This window comes from Arachis ipaensis, chromosome B10, assembly GCF_000816755.2.
Source record: "Arachis ipaensis cultivar K30076 chromosome B10, Araip1.1, whole genome shotgun sequence".
NCBI classification, from domain to species: domain Eukaryota; kingdom Viridiplantae; phylum Streptophyta; class Magnoliopsida; order Fabales; family Fabaceae; genus Arachis; species Arachis ipaensis.
In genome coordinates, this window is record NC_029794.2 from 84,109,952 (window position 1) to 84,117,843 (window position 7,892).

Below are 7,892 nucleotides of genomic sequence, written 5' to 3' on the forward strand. Positions count from 1 at the left end.
TGACACCTATATATTGCTTCTATTCCCCTTCTCACTCAAGGACAAGGCATCTAAATGGCTGGAATCTTTCCTGAAGGAGAGCTTAACAACCTGGGAATATGTGGTGAACAAATTCTTGGCGAGATTCTATCCTCCTCAAAGAATCAACAGGTTGAGAGCTGAGGTTCAAACTTTCAGGCAACAAGATGGTGAGACTCTATATGAAGCATGGGACAGGTTTAAGGATCTGACAAGAAGGTGCCCACCAAATATGTTCAATGAATGGGTGCAGTTACACATTTTCTATGAAGGTCTTTCTTATGAATCAAAGAAGGCAGTAGACCACTCATCCGGGGGATCTCTGAACAAGAAGAAGACCATTGAAGAAGCCATAGATGTCATTGAGACTGTAGCTGAGAATGACTACTTCTATGCTTCTGAAAGAGGCAACACTAGAGGAGTAATGGAGCTAAACAATGTGGATGCACTGCTAGCTCAAACAAGATGATCACCAAGTAGCTTGCTGACCTTACCAAGAAGATGGAGAGGAGTCAAGTAGCAGTAATCACCACCTCAACAGCAGCTCAAGAAGGAGTGAATGAAGAAGCAGAGGGTGATCAGAAACAAGCCAACTACATTGGAAATCCACCTAGGCAGAACCATGACCCATACTCTAAGACTTACAATCCTGGTTGGAGGAACCACCCAAACTTTGGGTGGGGAAATCAACAAGACCAAGGCCAAGATCAGAGATGCCACAACCCCAACAACAATGCAGCTCACCACCATTCTACACAGAGATCATATCAACATCCATACCAAAGCCAAAATGGCCCTTCTCATCACTCCAACTCTAACTCACCATCATTCGAGGAGAGACTCTCAAGGATTGAGACCTTACTTGAAGTCATATGTAAGGAGGTCCAGGGCAGTGAAGTGTTCCGAGAGGAAGTGCGGTCCAATATGTAGAATCAAGATACTGCCATCAAGAAACTTGAGACACAAATTGGCTACCTATTCAAGCAAATTCCCAGCCATAACCTATGCAGCAACACCAACCCAAACCTCAGAGAGGAATGTCAGTCCATCACCCTCAGAAGTGGGAAAGAATTGAAGGAAATTCCTAAGAATTCACAAGAGAAGAACTCAGACGAAAGGAAAGAGGAGCGAGATGAAGTCCAAATTCCCATTCCCAGTTCACAACAAAAAGGAGAAATGCTGAAGCCAGACGTCCCAAAGGCTCCATACCCTCAGCAATTAAAGAAGAGGGGGGATGACAACCAGTTCTTAAGATTTTTGGAAATCTTCAAGAAACTATAAATCAACATACCATTTGCTGAAGCAATAGAGCAAATGCCGCTCTATGCCAAGCTTTTAATGGAATTAATGACTAAGAAGAGAAGCTGGAAGAGCAATGAGACTGTGATACTCACCAAAGAATGTAGTGCCATCATTCAGCACAAACTACCCCAGAAATTATAGGATCCTGGGAGTTTCCAGATCCCTTGTATTATAGGGGAAATCACAGTGGAGAAGGCTCTGTGTGACTTAGGAGCCAGCATAAATCTGATGTCAGTAGCTATGATGAGAAAAATGAGGATTGAGGAGGCTAAGCCAACAAAAATGGCCCTACAACTGGCAGACCGATCGTTCAAGTTTCCTCATGGCATAGTAGAAGATTTGCTGGTAAAGGTAGGAGATTTCATCTTCCCAGCAGACTTTGTAGTGCTGGACATGCAGGAGGAAGCCAAGGCCTCCATCATCTTGGAAAGACCGTTCTTGGCCACTGCTGGAGCTGTCATCGACGTTCAAAAAGGTGAACTCACCCTGATATTACACAATGAAAAGATGACATTCAATGTATTCAAGGCCATGAGTTACCCACCAGAACCATTGGGAGAATGTATGAGGTTGGATTCACTGGAAGATGCAATACAGGAGATTTTTGAAGAGGAAGAACTTGAAGGGTTAACAGAGGAGGAATCAACATCTAGTGAAGAGGCTGCAACAGCTGAGATTCATGTACAGGGTGCACCAAGAGAAGAGAATGAATAAATAGAAGCACCCAAACTTGAACTCAAAGCACTGCCACCCACTCTCAAATATGCATACTTAGGAGAGAGTGAAAGTTACCCAGTAATCATAAACTCATCCCTTAGCCGAGATCAAGAGGATGAATTACTCCAAGTATTGCGAAAGCATAAGGATGCCATTGGATGGACCCTCGCTGACCTGAAAGGAATCAATTCAGCCATATGCATGCATAAGATACTGTTGGAAGATGATGCCAAACCATCCATTCAACCCCAAAGGAGGTTGAATCCAGTCATGAAGGAAGTGGTACAGAAAGAAGTTATGAAGTTATGGCAAGGAGGGGTAATTTACCCGATCTCCGACAGCCCATGGGTCAGCCCCGTGCAAGTTGTCCCAAAAAAGGGAGGAATCACTGTAGTCCCCAATGAGAAGAACGAACTAATCCCTACAAGGACCGTCACAGGATGGCGAATGTGCATAGACTACAGAAAACTCAATGAAGCTACAAGAAAAGATCACTTCCCCCTTCCTTTCATGGATCAGATGCTGGAAAGACTTGCAAGACATGCATATTACTATTTTCTCGATGGCTACTCAGGATATAACCAAATAGTGGTTGATCCTAGAGACCAAGAGAAAACCTCATTCACTTGCCCATATGGAGTGTTTGCCTACAGGCGCATGCCATTTGGGCTATGTAATACACCTGCAACTTTCCAACGCTGCATGCTCTCCATTTTCTCAGATATGATAGAAAAATTCATTAAAGTCTTTATGGATGACTTTTCGGTATTTGGAGATTCCTTCCCTAATTGCCTAAATCACTTGGCCCTGGTATTAAAAAGATGTCAAGAGACCAACTTAGTCTTGAACTGGGAGAAATGTCACTTTATGGTGACAGGGGGAATAGTTCTTGGCCATAAGGTTTCTAACCGAGGCATTGAGGTAGACAGAGCTAAGGTGGAACTCATTGAAAAATTACCCCCACCAAGTGATGTCAAGGCAATTAGGAGCTTTTTAGGGCATGCCGGCTTTTACAGAAGGCTTATTAAAGATTTTTCAAAGATAGCCAAGCCCTTAAGCAATCTCTTTGTATCTGATACACCATTTGTCTTTGATGAAAAATGCATGCTAGCATTCGAAAACTTGAAAAAGAGGCTGTCCTCTGCCCCTATCATATCCCAACCTGATTGGAACTTACCATTTGAACTGATGTGTGATGCATCTGATTTTGCAGTAGGGGCAGTGTTAGGGCAGAGGAAAGATAACTTAGTCCATGTGATATACTATGCCAGCAAAGTCCTCAATGACACTCAAAGAAATTACACCACCACTGAAAAGGAGTTGCTGGCAACAGTTTTTGCATTTGACAAGTTTAGATCATACCTCATTGGTGCCAAAGTGATTGTTTTCATAGACCACACAACACTTAAATACTTTTTTGCCAAGTAGGAATCAAAACCAAGACTGATAAGGTGGATCTTATTGTTGCAGGAATTCAATATTGAGATTAGAGACAAGAAGGGAGTGGAGAACAAGGTAGCCGATCACCTGTCCAGGATCCCTCATGACAAAGATGGAACACATGAAACAAGCGTGAATGAATGTTTCCCAGATGAGCAGTTAATGACGGTTCACAAAGCACCCTGGTTCGCAAACATTGCCAATTTCAAGGCAACTGGGGCTTTACCTTCGGAGATTAACAAACATCAAAAGAGAAAGCTCATCAATGACGCAAAATATTTTGTCTGGGATGAGCCATATCTCTTCAAGAAGTGTTCAGATGGAATCCTGAGAAGATGTGTTTCAGAAGAAGAAGGAAGAGAGGTCCTATGGAACTGTCATGGCTCATGCTATGGAGGCCACTTTGGGGGGGAAAGAACTGCAGCCAAGGTGTTACAGAGTGGATTCTTTTGGCCCACCCTTTTCAAGGATGCCAAGGAAGTAGCAAAGAACTGCAATGAATGCCAAAGAGCTGGAAACCTACTGGTGCACGAAATTGTGATCATCAACAATGGCGCCAAAGACTTGGAGCTCTCAAACGTGAATCACACTTTGTCATAATTCTGCACAACTAACCAGCAAGTACACTGGGTCGTTGATGACAAGTCATCTTAGCCTAGTTTCACTAGCCTTTTTCGTTTATTTTCAATTGAATTATGCACTTTCTTGAGCCATAAGCAAGCCAATTGGGTAGATTTTCATGTTTCCTTTGATTTAATCAACCATGTATGAATTAATGCAATTTCATGAGGTTTTATGCTATAATTGTCACATATTATGAAAGAATGAATATCTCATGATTTTTGAGCATAGCTTTGATGTGTTTGGTTGATTAATGATAGGTGAAGAAAGCTTGGAGAAAGGTTGAAGCAAGAAGGAATGGCTAGGAGGAAGAGAGGACAAAAAGTTTGAGCAAAAGTTTGCCTCAAACTTTAGCTCAAACTTTTGGATTAATTGAAAATGAACCAGGGAGCAAAAAGCTGGACCAAAAGTTAGCCTCAAACTTTTGTGCAAACTTTTGGGCAAAAAGCTGGAGCAAAAGTTAGTCTCAAACTTTTTGGATAACTTTTGGGCAAAAAGCTGGAGCAAAAGTTAGCCTCAAACTTTTTGGCTAACTTTTGGCATCACAAATCAACACCCTGGAGAGCAAAAGTTTGCGCCAACGTTAGCCCCTAACGTTTTGGCTAACGTTGGCGCATGAAAAATACAGCCTGGAGAGCAAAAGTTTGCGCCAACGTTAGCCTCTAACTTTTTGGCTAATGTTGGCGCCATGAATATGCAAGGGGAGGCCAACGTTGGAGCAAAAGTTTGACCCCTAACTTTTGCCCCAACGTTGGTATCAGCAAAGAAGGGTGGCTGATGTGAAAAGTTGGAGTAAAAGTTAGCCTCAAACTTTTACTCAAACTTTTACTCAAGCTTTCATGATTCTAAACCCGGTTCAATTCGGTTCTTCTCCAAACTCCAAGAGCAATCAACCAAGGCCTCTATCAACCCAATTCCATCAAGAGCAAAGGCCCAATTGAAGGCTTGAAGACCATTTGAAGAAAGTGTATAAATAGCATAGGATTTAAGTTTTTAACGGAGCTTTCTTTTTTAGAATTTTCAATACTGGCAGTAGAGAGCTCACTTTACATTTCTTAGCATTGTTATTTTAATTCAAGAGAATTGGGGAGGAGAATTGATCTCTCTTCTTCCTTGTTCTTTCCCAGCACTCTTTAATTTTCTTGCTTCGGATCTTGGGTGGAGAATTGAAGAACTTCTGTTTCAATCTCACCTTGGGATCTTGTTTAATTTTCTGCTTAATTGAATTTCAGTTTCTGTTACTTGCTCTCTCATCTACTTTCTCTGCAATTTACATTTCCTTTGCAATTACTCTTGACTCTTGTTGGATTTAGGAAGGCATTGAGATCTAGACTTGGTTATCTAGTCTCTTGGGTCCTGAGATCTGAATTCCAATTTTACATCCTCTGTTTAAAGTTTTTCAATCTCATTTACATTTCTGTTTTAAGATCCGGTTCAATCCAAGTCATTTTCTATTTCTCTGTTTGTTGAATTTTACTTTTCCTTGTTTAATTTCTGCAAATCCAATTCCCAATTCCCTTTACAATTCAAGCCATTTACATTTCTTGCACTTTAAGATTCTACAATTTACATTTCTTGCGTTCTAAGTTTCTGCCATTTAATTTCTTGTTCTTTAAGATTCAGCACTTTAAATTTCAGTTCTCTTTAATTTCATGCCAATTACCCATTCCCTTTACTTTCCATGCGATTTAAATCCTGCAATTCACAAATCTCTCAACCAAATCTTGATTCGCTTGACTAAATCAACCACTAAACTAAAATTGCTCAATCCTTCAATCCCTGTGGGATCGACCTCACTCCCGTGAGTTATTATTACTTGATGCAACCCGGTGCACTTGCCGGTTAGTTTTGGGTGTTTTGGAGAAATTCGTTTTTCCACAGAAATATCCCATCAAGTTTTTGGCGCCGTTGCCGGGGATTGATTAGATTGACAATGATTAAGTGAGGTGGCAGTTTAGATCAAGCACTTTTTCTTTAATTTTGATTAACCCACTAACTATTTGAATTTTTGCCTGAGATAATTGAAACTTCGCTTTGGCAACAAAGTAAAGTTTTCTTGGAAATTTCTGGCTCTATGCAATGCTCTTTCTTACACAAGAGAAGCAATTTCTGCCACTAATCTCCCAAGTCCATCAACTGTTTGATACTTTGTGGCAGCTAACCTTCTGAATCACATTCTGAGCTTGAAAATATTCAATCATCACTTGAATTGTTTGTGACTGTGCAGATCATAGAGGGGAACTCAACAAATTCTAGCAATCATGAAAGTGATATCCCCACCTTGGATGATAATGTAACCCATAGCTCGAAGCAACTATCCATAGCCATGAATGATGTTGCCCAATGGTTTGAAGTTTTTCCACAAGGAAGCATTATCAGATGGGAAGAACTGATGAGTGAACGTCTAGTCAAGTTGAACCCATCACAGAGAATTGTTAAACCAGAGGCAGAAGTGCACCCATCCACACAAGAAAAAGAAATTGAAGATGCTCGTACAGTCATGAGCCAAAACAAGCAGATGCATCATCAGACTCTACAACAACTAGACATGATGGCCAGAAAAATCACTGAGCTGAGGCATGCTGTAGTACATACATACAACCTGACTCAAAACTCATATAGGGGTAATCAAGCTGAACAAAGTTTTGGGATCATTAACCATGAGCAACTACAATCTCCAAGTAATCACTCTAGCGTGCTCCAACACAGGCCTCAGAATGATGTGTACAATCCACCTTGGAGAACCCATTCTAATAGGAGGGGGGTTGAGAACCAAAACCCAAAGAGCCATGAAAAGGATGCTGGGTTGAAAGAGAAGGGAGTCATGGAGGAAAGTAAGAAGGCTATGGAAAGAGAAACAGAGGGAAAGAAGCCCATAGCAAGAGGAGGAAACCTAAGGCAACAGAAGCCTCAACTTCCATGAGCACAAAATGAAGGATGTCAAGCTAGTGACAATAAAAGAGCGCTTGTTGGGAGGCAACCCAACCGGAGGTAACTATCTTTTCATATCTATTTCAATAAAAAGGTTAATTAGTTTTATCTATATTGCAAGAAGCTAAGTTTGGTGTTGCACACCAAAACAATCTAAAGGAGAATGAAGAATTCTAAGTTTGGTGTTCCACCAAAATCCCATCATAAAATACATTCTCACTTTCTACATAATGCTGGCTTCAAGCATGTTGGATGAACTAGTTAACTATTCTGCTGTTTCCTAGTTTTCAGTTTTATTGCTTTTGAAAAAGAAAAAAAGAAAAAGAGTTTCACACATGGTTAATTCGATGCATGAGAACCATTGGCAAGGTACTAAGTTTGGTGTTCCCACACCAAAGTAAGTTCAAAAGCCCACAAATAAATCATGCAAGCTAACCATTTCTTCTTTCAAGTGCTTGGGGAACAAGCAACTTTCAATATCACTGCAGAGTACCATACAAACTTTTGGAGAGATTAGGCATCATCAACCAAAGAGATGAAAGATGAATGTGAAGGCCGGCAATGATGATGATGAGAAGAAGGAAAGCAAGCGAACTCCAAAAGGTTGTATTGTTAAGTGATTATCTTACATCAAACACTGCTATGATTGAGAGTGGTTTAGTTTTCCTGATTATCTGTCTGTCTAGCATAGCTTTTCTGCAATTCAATAAGCAAGATGCTTGATCATTCACAACATTTTTCTCTTCAAAACTTGTTTGCACTCAATGTTCAAAAATTGCATCACATGAAAGTTCTTTGAAAAGAAGGATTGAGGAATTAAAACAATTTTGAGGAAAAGGCAAGCAAAAGATTAGGAGAAGTGG